We start from the raw sequence: 21342 nt of genomic DNA, 5'->3' as shown, positions 1-21342 counted from the left end.
ATGGCTAGTGGAATACACTATTTGTTCTTATTCCCAGTTCCCTAAAAATGGTAGACAGAAAGATAGCCCATGTGTATACAGGGTGGCTCAAAAATACATTGAGAAAGAATTTTTAGGATTTTTTTTCTTTTTTTCATTTTGTTAACAAAATGTTACTGAACATTAAAAGTAACATTATTTAACCAAACTAAAATGAATTATTTTCAAACAAACGCCATTAGCTTCGATACACAAACGCAAACGTTTATTAAAATTATTAAAAATAAGCCACAATAACATATTATAATTTACCTAATCTCATGGAAGTCTTGTTATTAAAATCACATCAAAACAGCTTGTAATTCTAAACAGAAATAACATTAACTTTAACAGACACAAGAAAAGTATAAAAAAAATGCATTGTTTCAATATTAATTTCCTTGAAGCCTCGCTTCGTTATCGGTATCGCACTTCCTCGTCCCTTATAAATGTTGCACAAAAAGGGCACGTCGTAAACATGTCGTCCCGAGGGTAGCCGGAAACAATAGAGGGGTCGATGAACCCCACGGTGTGGTGGAGTAGGTAATTTCGAGTTTGATATTACGTGGGCAATACTGAACATTTCTGGATTCTGATATATGACACGGCTTATTTTTTCTAAGTGGCCAGTCCAGGAATTTTCAGTATGCCCTTAGTACAGTCAACAACTGAGCTATGAATACAAGCAAAGTGTCAAAAATATGTATACAGTACTTTATTGCCTGTACATTAAGGTCGTGTATACATATTTTTGGCACTTTGCCTGTATTCATAGCTCTGTTGTTGACTGTACCTATTTGCCTTCGCTGTGTTGTGTAGAAACACAGAAGTGGTTAAAGGATGACTCAGGCTAGACCGGGCCGGGCCTGGGCCGAAGCGTCCGACATGTCATTTTCTATGACAGCTGGTCGGTGATCACGTGGTGCTTTTCATAGAAAACGAAGCGCCAGAAGCACCGGCCCGGCCCCGGCCCGGTCTAGCGTGAGTCACATCCTAGTAGAGTCTGTGCGGAAAGAGAAGAATCGTATAATGTATGGATTCCCTTACATTCCACGACTCTTGTCTTTCCACACAGACTCTATAAGCAAAGAGAATAGATAGTATAGAGGGCTATTGCCAAAGTAAATTTTATAGTCACGGTACATTTAGTGCCATCTATCGACACATGGTTAAAACTTAAAATAAAATTGAAAATGTATAAATTAATCAAAATATGTTTACAGATAAATGATTTTTAATTTTTATTGTTCCATACTGATCCATGTTCTTTCACTGATATAATTATGTTAAAATTGTTAAATATCTAACGGTGTCGTCAACGCCATCTAGCCGAGAATACGCCAAAGGTAATGGCGCCATCTATTCGAGAATGACTTTTTCTTGATTTCCGAGGCAGTTTTTTTCTTAGACTTTATTTATCTTATACGGAGTTATATATATCTCTGCTATAAGTAATCGTTTATTTTCAATGGAGGCAAACTAGTCTACTTATTTAGCTAAGCCGCACCACCGCTGTTCTAAAATAATCTACCGACTTCATAGATATTTTCGCCAAAAATCAATGCCATTCCAATCCAATTTTAAATCTTATAGCCAAAGCGACAGAATGAACTTTTGAATGACGTGAATTTCTAGCTTTTAACTCAATTAGGAATGAAAAGTTCATTTTGTATTGTGGATGACCGTTCAGTATTTGAAAAGGGTGTATTTTAATACAAAATCTTTCGTACTTAGGTCTTTTTTGTTCAGCGGTTGCTAGGCGAGGGTGTATATAATTCATCGCTAAGGGCGGGCGTTGAACTTTGAATTGAAACTTAGTTTGATTTGAGATTGTTTATTTTGGTCAAGTCAGCTTGTTTTGTAGCAACCAGGATTGAAGTGGACATCTTAGTAGGTCAAAGGTTTTCGTGAAATAATTAGTATCTAGGAATAGTAAGTACTGATTATAAAGCTCTAAAGAAAGCGAAAGAAGAAAAACAAGAAAAAAGAAAAGAAGAAGAAAGCAAAAGAGGTATGTCAGGATCGTAGCAAGTGGAAATCCGTGGTCTCTGCCTATCCCTCCGGGAAATAGGCGTGATTTATACATGTATGTAGCTATGTATGATACAGTTTTTTGGGATAAAGTAACCTATCTCAGTTATACTTTGAACACTGAGTTCTGGACCTTTCCATAAGTCTTATTTATACTCTGTATCTTTAGGTACATGAACATTATAACGTTTTATTGATTAACCAACGAAATACAAAACCACCTGGATCAGTCACTGGACGACCGGACTATAACGTACATTATTTGGTAATGTAATGTTTTCATCTACTCTCAACTGGCTTAAGAAGCCATTTGAGGATAGATTTTGTTTACTCTTTTTTTAATATAAATACAAACCTAAAAATACAGACTATAGACCTTTATTGTTAGATTTAGATTCATTTATTTCTCAATAAGTATTTACATGTTTTTATTACAAACGAATAAGTATAAAGATGAATACATATTAAGATCATCAAAAAATATACAAATTAATCTTATAAATAATACCTACATGTTATATTTGTTTACAATTACATACATATATTATTTGAGGTGGCATTGTATTCATTATTTAGGTTACTGAGGTAATCCATTATGACGTTATATGTATTATATATCAAGAACAGTAAACATAAGATTTAGTGGTCAGATTATGAAGAAAATTATATACAGAATGAATACAATAAAATACAATGAAAATCGGGCAAGTGTGAGTCGATAGGTATAATAAATGGTTCTAAACCGACACCCTCGGTGCGCGAGTCCGACTTCTACTACGTTTTTCATAAACAATTATGACATAACAATTGACGCTCCAAAGTCTACAAATACGAGTATTAGTTATTTTAGGACACAAATGTAATCGCAAATTAACTAACTGTAATTAGTAATTACTAATGATCACGATCAGATCATTATTTCTACATGATTAAACCACAACTCAATTCAAATAACGGTTAATTAATGATTTGGCTTATAACTTAAGAAATATAAATACACTGGTTCTTTCACTGTGGACATCATTCAATTCTTCTACTTCCACGAGAACTCGTCGAAGAACAAACGCAAAGGTATTGTTTTATTGTAATATAGTTTTACAAAAAAATAGAATTGGTTAATTGCTTTTTTTAACATTCATCTGTCTTTACATATTTAAGTACCGTTGGCGTTAGGTATTTGTGTCCCACAACACAACCCTTCATGAGCTTTTTTGTGTATTTGTGTATGGATGTCCTATAATTATACATTAATATTAATGTTTTCTTATTCAAATAAAAGTCATTGTTGAATTCGTTGTTTAAAAGTTCATAATAATCGTTTCCATTAAAATATGCAACCAAATTAACCACAAATAGAAAAGTATATAAAAGGATTTTTCCTTTAACTTTTCTATTTGCCACGTAATCTCTGACCGCCATATTGCAGCAATTGACCAATCAAGATGGCAGATAAGCGGCCATTTTGACGGCTTGACGTTCAATGATAAATTACCTACAAATAGTACAAATATAAAAGGAATTTTCTACCAAACCACGAGATAATAAAGTCCTATTTTGAGTGTGCCGCAAGGACAGGTGTTAGGTCCCACGGTTTTCTTAGTTTACTGGGTTTTTCTGTCTCTATAACATAATATATAAGGAAATATAACGGTTGTTTTCCGCTGCTGTTACAATATATTAATATAGTTTATTTAATGTGGACGTGTGGGGCAAATTAAATAAACAACAAGGCGTAGGTAGCCGTAACAAAACATTTCACTTTGCTTCAAACAACGATGAAGCATTTAATTAAGTTTACCTTGATAAGACTGAGGACTAGAATAGCAGTAGGATTAAGTATTTTCATACTCTTTAATAAAAACATTAAATGCTTTTGATTTAATACGAAATATGTTTTTAACATGTTTTCTTTAATCACAATTTTGTGTAATCTCACAATTTTGTACATGTATATCTACATATGTACTACCTACCAATATTGAAGTTATTTTTAATATAAGCCGTATTGCCCGATTCAAATTTTAAAATAAATAAAGGATAGCAATTAAACATTCCTGTATAGTTTATCGATTCAGTTCGTAATAAACGGAACTTTATTGGAAAATTCCTCTATTCGACTAACGTTTTCGTAAATTAGTTTTTTAAAGCACCATAAACTATAAAAATTCCTAAATTCGTTAATAAATTTGTTTTCTAAAGCACCATATTACTGATAGGTTAAACGTTATGAAAAACAATACACTCTTTTGTTTGGGCAGTCGTGTAAAAAATACATGATTATGATGAATGATGATATCAGTATGAAATAAAAACATTTTTTTTTTTATTGTGGCACGTACATACCACATTATTACAATCTATAAATTGTAAATATAAGCAGGTCAAGCAGATCTTGTCAGTAGAAAAAGGCGGCAAATTTGAAGAATGTAGGCACGAAGGGATATCGTCCCATAGAAAATTTGAACTTCGCGCCTTTTTTTACTGACAAGATGTGCTTGACCAGCTATGCCTCGTAAAAACAGAGGTCAATCACAATGAAAAAATCAACGATGATCAACTCTGGCCAACGTCAATATTTGTATCAATATTTTTGTCTATCACAGATGAAACTCCTGGCTATCTTCCTCTGCATCGCGGTAGCTGTAGCCTCAGCCGAGGTCCACTGGGACGAGAACGGGCAGTACCGTCTGGTTGACACGGCGCCTTACACACTGGCCTTCAAGCCGGTCCCCATGGTGGCGCCGATAGCGATGCGGGAGTTCACACCGTTCCTCTACAACTACAAGCAGATCAGGAGCGGCGACGCTAAACTATGAACTGATGACGTGGTGAAAATAAATCACACTTCAATTTGATTATGTTTTTTAAATAATAAACGCAACTGATAAATTTAACCACGTCCTTTTGAATGTTTTCAATAAAGAAGAGTTCCCAGGAATTCCAAAAATGGAACAAAAGTGTCCTTGAGAATATCAGGCAAAATCCGGAAGTTTCCTAGAAATGCTTTAGCAGGACGATTGTTTAACTATAAAGAGTGGTGCTGTCAAAAGTTGATATTTTTGTGTTCACTCAACGCAATGAAAATGGGTCGCATTCTTAGAAAATATTAATCACTGATAGGTATGTAGGTATGTCTGATAGACCTAATGTATCTAGTAGTATCAGCAACTCAAGTAAATTCACCGGGACTCAACAGGCAGTACCTACAACTTTGTTTTTGCTTTATTTTTCTTTATTAATAGAAGGAAGCACATTAAATAATGATGAGGGTGTGCTGACTGCTGTCTAAAATCACTACATATTTGATCAATCTACCAAACTCTAAAACAAAACGTTTGCAAAAACTAAATAAATTACCAAATGCCATCAAAGAAACTGACAATCCATTACAGAAAATGATTTTACTAATCCTACATTTAGAAACTAGGTAAACTAGAATAAGTGATCCATGTCACTAGTCCATTTTAGGAACCATAAATGGATAAAATATTTCAAAAGCCACAAATATGGAACCGCACATGAAGTATTTCAAAAGCCAAAAATACGAAATTCCATTTAACATCTGTCATTCAATTTGACGTTTAAAAGCTATACTGGAATAGTTTAAGTATTAAAAGCCTCAGGCCGCAGTTATCGACCGCCGATCAAACTTTCAGGCGTGTGGCGAGTCAGGTACGTTTATATTACAAAACGTCTTGTATTCGTCTATTTTATACTTGATCCTAGTATAATTTTTGCCCTAAATAAAATACTTGAAAGATTTGAAATTCCATACCCAAACTCAAGTGACAATAATGTAGCCTACGTGTAAAGTAAGGACACCAAGCACGAAAAATTTCGTACATTGTACCGACAATTCCTATCTTTATCGCACGTGCATAATTATGCTGCTGTCTCGCTCGCACAGTGCCACTGACCGCCGGCATCATCGGTGGGACAGAAATATAATTATGGCGGGTCGACGAAATTCTTCATTAGCATTAGCATCCTTATTTTAAGTACTGTATAGTGTAGCATACGTCTTTTATACGCAGAATTCCCTTTCAACTATGAGAGGCACTGGCCTATTATTATCCCCAATTATACTCCCAAATTTTACGCTGTTTACTAATTGCCTTTCTTAACTTAATCATCGTTCGCTTACCCTTGTCCCATCACTTGGGGTCGACGTAGCATGTCTTTTTCTTCCATACCTCTCCGGCATTCATCATCTCATCATCCACCTGCTTTCTTTTCATATCATCTCTCACACAGTCCATCCACCTGTTCCTTGGTTTTTCTTTTCTCTATCGTCCCTCCATATTCATTCCTAATGCCTTTCGTGTCACATGTCTTTCATTTATAAACTTAGAGTAACATTCCATTTCTGACCACAGCATACTAGTAGGTACTAAACGCGTCGGTGTTATTGTCAATTTCCATAGTAAAATGAATGGTAGTGCCGCTGTCGTTGGAAATGGACTGTCACCTTACTCGTAAATCGTATCTAAAATTGTAATTGCAAGATGTCCAGGCATCTTATTTTAGTCTAACAGGCCAGTCTTATTCTGGACTGGAACTAGTAGCTTTGTGAATTTCCTCCGCAGGCCATTAAAAATTAACCTCACTCCGACGTTATTGAGGCGAACGTGCTCGACGCTTTCACGGCTATTATGGCAAGGAAGGGTGATCGATGTACGCTCTAACTATTATTGATAAGTAAATTATTATGGCATTTAATTTATGATTTATACTCTGTCAAGCAATTTCCGTCAGTAAAAAAGAGCAAATTTTAAAAATGTAGGCGAAAATGGTTATAACACTTATAACCCATAGAAATGAATTTCGCGCATTTTTCTATGACAAACTTGTTTGACCGGCTATAGGTAAGTTAAAAAAACAAACGAGAACATACTACGGCCTGTTACGATAGACTAAATAGAATAGAGTATAGAATAGAATCCTTACTTACAGTGTTTGTGGAAACTTCTGTTTAATTTGATAATAATTGCATTAAAAGTTCAGTGTCCACATTTCGACAGAAGGTTGCAATAAGTACTTCTAAAATTTTCCGTTTAGATGAAATCTTTAAAAGACCCATTTACCTCAACTGACGTATTTACCCCCGTTGACCTTACTTTTTCTTACAGAGAACAATGTGAGAAAAAATAACATATTTTCTTACATATCTCAAAATAATTGAACCAATCCATACCTAATCCCGTAACATATCGAAGATCCCAATTCCATTGAATCCACATATCTTCCACAATTATGTTTGGAATATTTGATCTCGCCTAATGGCACGCTCTCTTGTGTTTTTGTTGATTTAGGAGCCCCTTTGTCTACTGAAAACCTTCTGGAGGCATATTTAAATTCAAAATTAGAATATCAGTATCACTGCATACGGATTTCATATTTTTATAACCAATCCCTTTGTGTCCCTAAAAAACTGTTCGTTCTTTTGAGCTTAGTAATATTTTTAGGCTTGAAATTTTTTGTATTCGTATACAGTATCCACATCCACAATAATTCAATTGAAACTGAAAAATACGCCAACTTTACTGGCCCATTTCACACTCTATCGGCAATTCCCTACTCCCCTTTGTAGTACAGTATTGCCTATTAGGGTCATTAGTCGTATGACTTGGACGATCAATATACCGTAATTAACTGTTATTACACCGGTTTCACACACATCATCATTCAAAATGAGTAATTAATTTACTACAGCAAACAATCCAACCCATTTTGGTATTATCTTGACAGGATTGACGCCAGTAATGGCAATAATTCTCTTCAACTAACTAAACTTAAGAAGGTCGTAAGAACTATTAAATTGTTAGCACATTTAAGCTATTTTGAACAAAAGTTGAATATTGGGGAATCTGAGATTATTTGAAGTAATTGAATTAATAGCAATGTAAATAATTGGTCCTGACGGGAAGGCAGTAAGGTGTCGGTGAGGAAATTTGATTATATTTACTGTCGCTCCTTTAATATGATAAGGATCTTGAAAGGGGTAGTGATTAAAATAATAAAGGTTTTGATAAGTCTCAAAATTAACGCAGAAGAGAATTATTACGATGGTAAAATAATTGTATTTAAACTAAAGTTTGACAACTAACCCGTGTTGGCCGAGTTACACACAATACCTATCCAGACACAATGATTTTTCCTTCATACTTGCGACGAAAATAATAAAAACGAAAAATTCCTTAATATTGCACATCAAATCATAACTTTGAAACCAAAAAGGAAGAATCAAATCAAAACCCAGGCTGATCCTTACAAAGTCGATCCTTTCCTCCTAATTAGAAAACCATGCACGTTCCCTTTCAAATTTGCTAATTCCGAACCCTGATTGGAATCGTGCTGGCCGGACAAACGTCGACAAAAATCGAAACTATCCCTTCATCGCCTAAGTCGCCAGCCTGTCGGTATTCTACAGGCTGCACTTCGGGGAGTGTGCCCAAGAGCTACACGAGCTTATACCACCGTCCCCATTCTACCATCGGACTTTTAGACGCACGGCCGGTTTCCATCCTTACATGGTAGATATTCCACCAATTCGCACGAAGCGCTTTGCTTCTACTTTCCTTATGCGAACTGCCAAGGAATGGAATTCCCTGCCGGCGTCTATATTTCCGTGTTCTTATAACCCGGCAACCTTCAAATCAAGAGTGAACAGGCACCTTCTGGGCGAGCTCGCTCCATCGTAGGCCACGTCTACGCCTCGGCTAGTCTGTGGCCATGAGTAAGCCCATTCATAATAAAAAAAAAAAAATCCTTATGCAATTTTGTGACCAATTCCGAAAAGTTGTATGTTAGTGTAAAATATACAGTAGAGACGCCTTTTTGGTGGGGAGTGGTGTAATTTAAAAGTAGCCGAGATAACTGGACGAGCCTTAGGGGCCCACAGATTATCAGTTCGCCGGACGATATCAGCCTGTCAGTTGTTCGGAACTGTCACCTTTTGCTATTAACTGACAGGCTGATATCGTCCGGCGAACTGGTAATCTTTGGGCACTTTTACGGGCAATAAGAATAAGGCCAGTATAGCTAGGGTTGCCAGATGGTCAGGATTTGGCGGGATTCTCCCGATTTTTAGCATGTGTTCCCGATTCCCGACAAAGTGTAAACTGTCCCGAAAAACAGCTTCACGTTATAAAACAATAATTTCAAGTTCCGAACTGTCGTCGAGCGAGCGAGCTGACGTAGTGCCAATAATGTAAAATATCGTTGCTTTTAATACAATTACTTTAATTTGAATGTATTTTTTTTTTCCGAATTATGTCCCAAAATCCCGAAAAATTTATATTGTTTCCCGATAATAGCGCCTTTCGATCTGGCAACCCTAAGTATAGCGGTGTCACGCACACGAATTCGAGCCAACCGTGCAGTCTAAAGCCATAACGCGATTGGTTGATGACTTCGCATCACGCGCGCGGTTGGTCGCAACTAGTTGGTACCATTATGCAAAAAACGGCAAAAAAATCACGTTTGTAGTATGGGAACCCCATTTAAATTATTATTTTATTTAGTTTTTAGTATTTGTTGTTATAGCGGCAACAGAAACACATTATCTATGAAAATTTCAACTGTCTAGCAAGTCTAGCTATCACGGTTAATGAGTTACAGCCTAGTGGCAGACAGACAGACAGACGGGCAGTGGAGTCTATGGTGACAGTCCATTTCCAACGACAGCAGCACTACCATTCATTTTAGTATGTGAATTGACAATAACACCGACGCGTTCGTACTAGTAGTGCAGCTGCGGTCAGAAATGGAATGTTACCCTTAAAAGGACCCCGTTTTTACCCTTAGGGTACGAAGCTAGCTATTGTAAACATCCAATTTTGCAAAATACTGTGTCAGGCTTGAAACCGTATTTCTGCAAAACCAGCAGGCCCCTGGGAACAAGCCAAGCCCTAGGTTGCCTTTGATCAGCAAATTGCACGTCAGCCTGTTAGCTAATGTGCTTTGCTTGTTTTCAGTACAGTCCGCAATGATATCGGGGGCACGATTCTGATTTCATAACCTGTGAGGGTTTTGATATTATTTTGATACGACCTCGGTCTGATTGGTGCATGTGAAATTAAGTGCTCATTTTATTTATTTATTAGCTTTATTGCACAAACAGAAAAAATTACAAATGGCGGACTTAATCCCAAAAGGCATTGTCTTCCAGTCAACCATTGGGTCAAACAGAGACAAAATTGTTGGTGCAGGAGAGAGATAAGGTAAACGTACCGGTGCTCGACGCGGTCCCAGTACATGTCATTAAGTCATTGTTAATATAGGTGGCAAGGTGTCATCTATTGGACATTAGCATGTCGAGCACTAGTACGTTTACCTTACATAACTTATACATATATAAAAAAAGTCATAATTATCTTATATGTATACATTAAACATAATAAGGTTAACCTACAAAATTATGATTATACTAATACTTATATAATACAAGTAACAAGAAAAAAACCTGTACCTATTTACTTATGTATGTATACGTTACGTACGTACAACGGTTTTATCATAATTTATACAGTAATTTGGCAGCGAGCCTGAAATTCAATTACATGACGTACTTATTCATTTTTCAATACATATTTGTAAAAATATACGTGTGTCCAATATCACCTGATAGCTTGTTGCGAATAATTAAAATAATTTCGAACCGTACGTAATATTTATTAATGCATTAAACTAAAAGCAGTAACTCAACTCTGTTTCATATGGAACGGAGTGGATTGAATTTCATATCATATCAAATGTCATTGTAATACCTATTAAAACGGGTCACCGACGTATTTTAAATCGAAAATAACTCTACATGTTTAATAACACAACTAAAAATACAAGTGAGTGTTTAATTTCGGCTCAAATGCGATCTTGCTCTTCAAAAAGGTATAATTTTCCTTTCTTCATTCATACAGGAATAAATCTTATTTTACGCTATTACCTACTTTACCTTATTGCGAGGTAACTTTTAACCAGTAATAAATATACATGAGAGTATACGTAACGGTATGTAGGAATAAAGAATAAATCCTTCCAAATTGAAAACCAAGGGGTGCATAATGGTACAGTTAGCAGCAGAAGTTTGCATACAATATTCTTGAACAATTTTTTGAAAAGAGAGTACATCTGCTGCTTACCTATAGTCTGTATCTTCAGGTAGGTATTTAAATAAAAGTAAACAAAATCTACCCTGTACGGCTCCTTAAGCCAGTTGAGGGTAGATGAAAACATTACATCATCAAATAATGTACGTTAAAGTCAGGTCGATCAGTGACAGATCCAGGTGGTTTTGTATTTGGTTGGGTAACCAATTTTATTACCCAAAAATATACAAGTGATTAGTTTACTTTTATTTAAATACCTAAAGATACAGAGTATAGGTACTGTACGGCGAATAAGACATAAAAATACACCCTTTTTAAAGGGTGTAAGTATTATGACGGATGAAAATTCCTTAACAGAAAATAGCACAGTTTCACTTAAAATTTTCAAATAAAGCTAAAAGCCACATCAAAAACGTCAATGCAAAGCATTAAGTGCCTATTATTGTGTACACTTCCTGGGCACAGAAAGGCTGAAAACGGATTGAAAGAACCTTAATACGTTTAGCCATTAGGGACCGTTGGTAGCTCGGAACATAAAGTCTTAAGTGGCAGTCATTTTGTATCGAATTTCGCCTTTTTGTGGAAAGGGTTGGGTTGGTTCTGCCTAATAGCTTGTTGTCACAGGAAATGGCGTGTTTTAAGGTTATGTGGCGTTTAAAATGGCTGCTATTTAGGTATAACCAAGGTCTTTGACATAGGTAACATTTAAATGGCAGAGGGCAGGGCTTACAGAACCAATAGAAAAACTTCGACTCGATCTATTTCCTTTATGTAGCATTTTTCGCAATGAAGACTACCTAACCAGTCATACATACCTTTTTACGTAAATACCTATATTTTTGCTAATGTTCGGTATTAAAACCTTATTTTATCTACACACATGTCATTAGTGCTCTACTCGTATAATGCGTTCAGAAACCGTAGGAAATGACAAGCTTTATTACAACCAATTTTACTATGAGAACTTTCTTATCTGTGGTAGTAGGAAAATTTTGTACTTTAATGTTCATAACGTTATAGATCTTTGTAGGTTATGAGTTTAAATTTGGAGCATCAGTCAAAACTCAAGTAGGTGTCTATTCTAGTATCCATAGATATTAAAACAGTTATCGATACGAAACGTCAATTTAATATGTTTTTTAAATATAAACCGCACGACATTTGATCTCGAGTGACATGAGAATAGGGACTTCATTCTTTTGTCTAGGAATTTAAAAAAACTACGGATGTGTGACATGCGTGAAAAAAGTTTTCATTCACCGCCATTTGACGTACAGTTTGTCTTTTAGTTAGTTTTAAGTATGTGTTTAGATAAAGTAGTGTATGTAACTGTAGGTACATAGTTAGGCATTAAAACACTCGTGTGATCCTATTAAGAAACTCACTAACGTTCGTTTCTTAAACCCACACTCGTATTTTAATGCCTCTCATTATGTAGCAGTCACATAAACTACTATTATTGTTTTTCTACATTTTAAAAATGACATACTTCAAGAAGATGTCTTTTCGTATTCGATTTGTACCATGAACACGTATTTTATATAAAAATAAAGAACCAGTGCGAAATATGTGTTTAATTCAATATATATAATACATAATCCACTTTAGCTAAGTTTCATGTAATTTAAGTATAAGCATGTCATTATAAAATGAGAGCGTAATTTCGATTGTATGGGAGCGGCTTTTTCGCTGTTTTTAAGATTGCAGGAAACTTTTGGATCGGATCATGATCGGTGTCGAGATTCTTGCGGCCCGATCCGAACTTTAAGATACGTCAAATATTACGACTAGACTATGTCAGTGTCAAAACTGGCGTTTTTCTTTGAATAAACGTCACTTTTGACACTGACATATCTAATCCATATCGTGTCTTAATATTTGACGTATCTCAAAGTTCGAATCGGGCCGTTGGGGCCTGCAGTGGACGTCTTCCGTCTTAATACTCTGAACTGATATGATGATGAATCTCATGTACGTGTTATAGATGGCTTGACTTCCGTTTAGCCTCCAGCATGAAAGCATTTGCCTAAACTCCTATGTTAATAACTCATCTCCATAACATGGCATTGGACGGCGTCCAAGCGTGCCGCGGTCAGCCCGATCCGGCACACACCATATACAGGTTGTCCCAGAATTCGACGTTAAGCCGTAAACGGATGATAGACCAAGTCATAACAGTTATCATAAAAATACAAAAAAAAATCTAACTCATGTTCTTTAAAAATTATGGTCACTTTAAAAATTCACTAAAAAATCCACACCCTGTAATTTCAAGATTACACAATAATAAAAAAATTGGAATAAATTATGGAATTTGAGTAACAAGAGTAAAAGAACCATTACAGGCTGTGGATTTTTTAGTGAATTTTTAAAGTGACCATAATTTTTAAAAAACATGAGTTGGATTTTTTTTTGTATTTTTATGATAACTGTTATAATATGACTTGGTCTATCATCCGTTTACGGCTTGACGTCGAATTCTGGGACACCCTGTAGACCGACACGACACCGATATAGGCTAGATGACAAGTTTTTTTTCAACGGTTTGTTATAAGGACCAAATATCGAAAAGAAAAAATTCAGAAATGAAAATCACAGTCGTAGACCACGCACAAAACGTCCCTTGCTAAACGATAAGTGATCGTGACGTCACATATACATACTAATCTGCATCCCAGAATCGCTAAGGGTGTAAATACTAACTGGTAGTAGGTGTAGGTAAACCGCAAGAGTTGTCAGTAATAATACTTACCGAATTCAACAGGAGCTTCCGGAGTTACTCTGAAACAAGAAAAAATACTTTTAGGGAAAGCCAGGTATTAATTTTATAATGTCTCTTACTACTACGACTACCAGTCACACGAGCCTTAGTCGTTGTTATACAATCGAAAATACGATCACATTTTTGGTTGCGTCGCAACCATAATTGTGTTTTTAGTTTTAAGATATATTTTGTAATAATATGTATGCTAGTTTAAGGTATTTATCTATGGGCCAATAGTTGCCTGAAAATAAATGTTTTCATTTTCATTTTCATTTTTAAAACGACATTCTGAAATAACATGAAACTATACAGGGTGAAATTTAAATCACTGGCCATATTCATTCCCGGCACTAGGTTACACTTAAGGAATCTATTTAGCGAAAATAAAGAGTAAATTTTTTTTAATTTTTAAATATTTTCCACGAGTCGTGGTCACCCTATTACCACAAATGTAAACAAACCTAATAGTAGGTTTTAACAACAACATCAGCAAAACCCTTATCTGACCTACACTAAACCTTATAATCGTTGCAATAGGGTCCACCCAGTTAGTGTTGGCGATGGTAGGCAGGTTTATCAATTTCGAGGGTAGTCTAAACCATTCCGTGCTAACGGTAAACATAACGGTAAGCATAAATGATTAGTCACTCGTCACTCGCCAACCTTAAAATAATAATCGCGCGTGTACTAAGGTTTAAAAAAATGATTTCGAACCGGGAATATTACGAAATGGTACGGTGTTATTTATTAAGTGGTGAGTGTTTACGTGGTGCACAAAGGTTATACGAAATGGAATCAGTTCCACGCCTTCGCAGACAAGGATTGAATCCAAGAGTACCATCTCGTGGGACTTTCGTTAATTGCGTCGATTTTTAATCAAATGTACGTAAGTTGATTCAATTTTTTAAATACGCCTGAATGCACATTCCTGACCTAGTTTTTACTCATTGTTTTTAAGCCACGGACGTTTTGTTAATAATCATTAGTCAGAAATAACATTTTAGATTAAAAATGGGTTGCCTTTGCATTTTGACGGTTCTAAGCCCGTTAATATGAAAGGAAAAATTAGCAACTTATGTAGGTAATCTCGCTGCAATAGGGTTCGTAATTGGTGGATTGTTGGCTGCAAACAGCGGGAGGGGCGGGGTGTCAATGACCTTAACTGATAAGAGAGAAGCGGATGTAGTGGGTAGTTGTCGGTTCACCATAACGTACGAGGTTTTTATGACAACTTGATGATGAGTTATTTCGAAAAAAATGTACTGAGCGGCATTAAAAGAAAAAACACGTGTTTAATATTTTTTCGAGTTCTTTCGGGTGTTTCAGGGTCAAACAGATCACTATGTTACGTTCTTTCCTGTGGATATACACAAAGTTAAGGGCTATAAAGGTTAATTTTCTTATTTAACCCTAACCCACCTAAAAAGGTCCTCCTTTTATTTACAGAACTATGATAAAATCATTACTTACATGGCCACAAGCTGTTAACTATTGCCCACAGGGGAGAAAAATGTACAGTTCGCGCGAACACGCTAGTTTTCTCTCCTGTGGGCAATAGTTAACAGCTTGTGGGCATGTAAGTAATGATTTTATCATAGTTCTGTAAATAAAAGGAGGACCTTTTTACGTGGATAAGAGTTAAATAAGAAAATTAATCTTTATAGCCCTTAACTTTGTGTATGTCCACAGGAAAGAACGTAACACAGTGATCTGTTTGACCCTTCAGTTTGGCCAGTGATTTAAATTTCACCCTGTATAGACACAAACATTCGACAACTAATCAATCAAATCAAAGCATTTATTTTCAGGCTACTAAGGCCCATAGATACATACCTTACAAACTAACATAATATATGTATCCGTAAAACGGGGTGAGTAGGTTTCGCGGGGAGTGTTGGGTTATGAATGGGGAGAGAAGATTTGAGAGGGGGGTGAGAAGGGATTTTAAGGCTACTCCTACAAAAATAATGTATTCCAATTTAAAATGGGGCTATAGTAATACGCATAATTAAAAAATCGATCCAACTATCTTCCAAAATCACCTTTGTATGAAAAACCCTCTCACCCCAAATACGAGGCACTACGGGGTGAGGTGGGTTTTCCTCTTTATCGTCAAAGTTATGAAATAGAACTACCCAAAATAAAATACAAACTAAAATACAAACGTCCGAACCACTTATTATATACACCATTCAGTTTTCACATGTTAAAATAAAATTTTATCGAGGTTTGAAAGTCAAATTTCACCCAAATCATTCTCACCCCACTCATTTTACGGTATACAATAATAAAAAACTTAAATACTTAAAAAACATTTACTAAGTAGGTAAGGCACATATGGCTAGTTTACATTGCTAAAGATTTGAATGCTAAGGCATTACATATAGAAAACTCCTACTAGCTCCATTTTCTTTGTATAACAATTTTTAGTAACAAAACCTATCTCCAGACATTGGTAAATTTAGGTTACGTAAATCTTACGTCCAAGTTTCATAAAATTTTAACGTGTAGTTTTAAAATGAGAGACGGATTTGTGTAACGCTCAAGTAAGTTAGTTATTTGTACTGAGTATCTAACAACGCTATTATACCTATATCGACACCACGCACAAGCATAATACTTCAAACACTCCAATCCCTTTTCAAACAACGGTCCTAATGGCGTCATAATTCGTTGAAGAAAAACGCCAAACACAGCAATTAGCTGTGTACAATCATTAGGATGTTTGAAGGTTCAGGGAAGGTCTGATAAAGAGTCCTTTTAGCGCGGCACATTCATTATTGGCCTACACTCTTATGTTTATGTGAACATACATAAAACAATTTTGGACGGGAACTCAGCAGTCGCAGGAAAATAACGTCACGTTAATTACAAATAGATTTTATGACCAATAGCTTCCCGGGTGATAAAGTTGTTGATGAAGATGTACAATGAAACCTCGTGAATGTCAGCTGCTGTTCCTATGGTAGCTCGAGAAACAGCATGCAAAACACATCGAAAAAAAGAACATTTTTATTTATTTCCTTTCCAAAGGATTTGTCTGATGATAGTAGTTAATAGATGTTATTGTGAATAAATAAAAGCTGTGTACACTATTGTGTGAAGGTACTTGAAAGGTCTGATAAAGAATTCTCTCAGTGCGGCACAGTGTATTGGCTTACACTCCAACGTTTAGGTGAACATACTAAAATTTCCGCTTGTTATTGCCCACCGCTGAGCCCAGTCTTGCGCTGATCTAATCCAGAAATAATCCACTATCTTCCAATGTCATGCCAGACGACGTTCCTTTGTTTCGAAAGTGGCTTTCATCCCGTTAACATTATATGTCAGCATGAAAAAAAATCGCAGCGTTTTTCCGCACCCGTATGTCACCACGACTAATATGTCGCGGGATCGTCGTGCGACTTGATTTATTCGCTCCCTCTGATTAATCTTGCAGCTGTATTAAGCCCTGTTTTTGTAATCTCCATCTGTTTTCGCATCACGGCCGTTAAATTTTAAATGAAATGAAGACGGATGGTGGAGCATGTTAATTAGGTACGATTTGTTGCATGTGTGGAACGAACGGTTAAGCAATTGTAGCCATTACTCTTCAATGATTTAGGTTTGTTTTGGAATAAGCAGGTGGTTTGAAAGATATCTTTGTTAGAGACATTTAGAAAAATCTTTCTCTATATATTTTCCTAGCATATTGGAGCTATAGGGAGGTAACAACGAAATTTCGATTTTAGATATAAACGGTTTGCTCTTGGCTCGTTTTTCAAATAAAAATTAAGAATGTTTGTTTAATTAGTATACTCGTAATGAATATTTTAAGAAACCATTAGGCGCAGTTAAATGATCATTAAGAATATACTTATTGCAAATTGATTGGACTTGCGGATAGATTTTCAACTTGTCAAATAAGTGTAAGTGATTACACTACCTGCAATAATATGTTGCTCTTCGAAGGCCGCAAAAATGTGTGACACGCTCTTGTGGCTCTACAAATAAGATCGTGTCAGATATTTTTGCGGCCTCCGTTGTGTAACATATTAATGCAGGTGACTGCTTGTTTACTATTCTTATTAAGTTACTTTATCCTCCTAAGGCCCAGCCATACAAATGAAAAATGCAAAATTAGCCACAGAAATTTGAACCTACAGTACAGGAAATAGAGTTGATTTTACGTTGTTCAAAAACTGAACGAAACAGAGCAAAAGCAACACTGTTCCAATCGAATATGATTTAAATTTCTTTGAACTGAATAAGTACTATAGGTAGGACCTTGGGCCTTAGGAGGTTATGACGTGTAAGTTTATCGCATCTGAAACTCGCACCGGTGTCACCCGGTCTGATAACTACCTAAAGTAGCAATTAATTGTTAGCTACCTCACATCTCTTTGACAAACCAAGGAACATTAATTATTCATTTGTTTTCCATATCGCGAAAAGCTAAGTCAATGCTTCTTAAGAGCAAATTCACAGTAGGTGTATACATATGGAAGCACTCCATTTGAATATATTTCGTCGTCTACCGTAAGTATGTATATTTATGTCATATGTTTCGCTTTCCAGTAACGTTCCATTCTTGGCCAGTTTGCCATTTCGCATCGTAAATAAAACATCTTATACAGAATACAGATCTTAATTGGTAAAAGCAAATTTTACAGGTCACATTTTATACATATTTCATACATATCTTGGAGTACCTACTGAAGCCAAAATGGTTAAACCTACCGACCAATTTAGTTTCCTATTTTTGTCCGTTTTAACGAAATTATTAGCATTTTCCGCCAAAACCATTTCTTTATTAGATCTATAAAAATAGCTTGAAAGTAATTAATTATGAATAAGCCAAATGGGCGCAAAAACTTTTTTAATTACGAAAGTGATTCGAGGCTTTTACCTTCAACCTTCAACATAAGAAAGTATCTAAGTAGCTAATTTTCATATTATTACCGGCAAAAAGCAGTGGTGGCCGAGTGGATATGACGTCTGACTTTCAATCCGGAGGTCGCGGTTCAAATCCTGGCTCGTACCAATGAGTTTTTTTGGAACTTAAGTACGAAATATCATTTGATATTTACCACTAGCTTTTCGGTGAAGGAAAACATCGTGAGGAAACCTGCATACATCTGCGAAGAAATTCATACTTAGGTGTGTGTGAAGTCCCCAATCCGCATGATCCCCCAATCCGCAATCCGCTGAAATGATGATGATGCTGATGACTAGCAAAAGGAAAAAGAATATATTTATTACTGTAGTACGAGTATTAACTCTTCATGAACCGATAGTGAACTTGCAGATTAAAGCGTCGCGCTACAATATTGCTAATTTGCCAGTACGAGCGAGATGCATAGAAAGTAAGTTACGCACTCGCTAACGAATATGTCAATGTCAGTGTGGCTACCACCAGTCTGGCACTGATATAAACGCTAGCGTGAACGTTTACTTTCTACGTACTGACATATTAGTGCAAGCGAGATGTAGGTATGTATAGAAAGTAGACGTTGACGTTTATGTCAGTGTTGACATTGTCACTGACTCATGGTGACGCTGTCAGTGTCAAGCTCGTAGCAGCCGTAGATTTTAGATAGTAAATATATTTTTGGAGCGTTGGCTTGTAAAGATGTTTGTGAACTCGACTGTAGGTACTACCGCAATGTACCTACGTTGGCGTAACACCAAGAATCATAAAGGCAGCTACAACATTGAATTTTTCAAAGCAGCTTTATAATTCTGCGCGACATCGCGTCATGTGCAAGCTTACTTTGAGTTCACTGCGGGAAAACGTCAAACAAAATAGCGTCGTGACATAAAGGTTGTTGCAGACTTATCCAACCTAGAATCGCCTTCCAGCACGCCCATAACCAAAAACAACCTTGAGTGGGCCTAAAACATAACACCAACAATCATAAAGGCAGCTGAAACATTGAATTTTTCAAAGCAGCTTCATAATTCTGCTCGTCATCGCGTCATGTGCAAGCTCACTTTGTGCACGACGGAAACAAAATGGCGTCGTGACATAAAGGTTGTTGCACACTTATTCACCTAGCATCATGACAACAGCATCGGTAAGGCGGTAACTGTATATGTACAGTCAGCAGCAGAAGTTGCTAAGCGGGCCAGGTGTTCAAAATGATCTTGACGCGACTTTATTGCTAATACAATAAGAGCGTGTCAAGGTAATTTTGAACACCTCGCCCGCTTAGCAACTTCTGCTGCTGACTGTACTAGGTACTTACTAGTACTAGTCTACTACTGTAAACTGTAAGTACACGCACATATTTACATTTTTCATGAAAATAACTGAAGACTAATGAAGGGATCGTCCTACAACCACTCGGAAACTTTATTTTTGTGTGAGAACGAAGTTTTTCATTTTAGGTACCATGGCCATCAATGAGTTTCCGTTATTCTCAAAGAGTAATACCAAAATGACGCTATTAAGTTTACGTTGTGATGTGGGCCTTATTCTTTACAGGCCTAATTGGACATAAGTCTGTTTAGCACGGCGGCTCACAGCGTCACAGCATCACGCTAATGTCATTACGGCCTTTGTGGGACAGGGTAAAGGCTTATTGCACCCAAATGAGGGTGAAGACTGGGACTAATTTATTAAACATGCTGGTACTTACGTAATGTATGTAGTATAGTATAGTATAAGCTCGTGTCATTCTATGAAATTTGCTAACTATGTAAACAAACCGCCATATTAAAATTGTCTCTGAATTATGAATTTACTAGTGACTTTTGTTTACATAGTTTGCAAGTTCCATAGAATGACACTTACTACAGATATGTCCGTTCGATCTTTCTGGCAGGATCTGTAGATAATTGTATAGCAGGAATAGGCACAAATGTGTCTGCCAGAAATCTGTCCTTAGACAAATCTGTGCTTTGTGTATCTGACGGAAACTGCAAACTGGCTGCAACGGGCGATGTTACTGTCAATTTCCTTGATAAACAGAAATGCTAATGTTTCGGCAGTAATGCTGCAGACGCAATCTGATCTGAATAATCATAGAATATTTTATATGGCACAGGCTCATATAACCTCATTGACATAGGTATATCAAAAAACGGGCCTTATTCGTGGACAGAAATTCGTGTCCACTGTACTAGCCCTATTCTTATTGCCCGTTAAGCCGATCCCATATATGTCAATGATATAACTATGTAGTATGTATTTGTAAAAAGGTCTCACAGCAGCTGAGCTGTAAGAGCTAATTAAGTCTTTGAACGCAACTCCTAACTCCCGAGTTTCAATCTAGTCTAGTCTAGTCTAGTCTAGTCTAGTCTCGAGTTAGGGATAACCAAGCGATAACCAATTAACCCTTTCACCGTCCAATACAACTTTGGGAGTAGATATCAATTTTAGCATGTGACTAAATTTGTGTTGGATATCGGTATCGCTTCGTCATAACTCATAACATACCC

The 21342-nt window shown here is 36.3% G+C and overlaps 1 protein-coding gene and 2 long non-coding RNA genes across 3 annotated transcripts in view; 1 reads left to right on the top strand and 2 right to left on the bottom strand.

The window, feature by feature from the left end:
- LOC134668013 (uncharacterized) overlaps positions 1-13937 on the bottom strand; it is a 127297-nt gene extending 113360 nt beyond the window's left edge. Inside the window, exon 1 of the mRNA XM_063525454.1 lies at positions 13909-13937. The gene's annotated coding sequence lies outside the window, so the exon portion shown is untranslated. The remainder of the gene's footprint in view (positions 1-13908) is intronic.
- Positions 1-21342, bottom strand: part of LOC134668017 (uncharacterized) — a 153373-nt gene that overhangs the window by 113360 nt on the left and 18671 nt on the right. The gene's annotated exons all lie outside the window — the stretch shown is intronic.
- LOC134668262 (uncharacterized) lies at positions 3049-4904 on the top strand. Its single transcript, XR_010098758.1, has 2 exons — positions 3049-3120; positions 4653-4904. It is a non-coding gene; the product is annotated as an uncharacterized LOC134668262 (long non-coding RNA).

The sequence above is a fragment of the Cydia fagiglandana genome, chromosome 10 (assembly GCF_963556715.1).
Source record: "Cydia fagiglandana chromosome 10, ilCydFagi1.1, whole genome shotgun sequence".
Classification (NCBI taxonomy): domain Eukaryota; kingdom Metazoa; phylum Arthropoda; class Insecta; order Lepidoptera; family Tortricidae; genus Cydia; species Cydia fagiglandana.
Note: the sequence above shows the minus strand (reverse complement) of the source record. Positions and strands in the feature narration are given on the sequence as shown.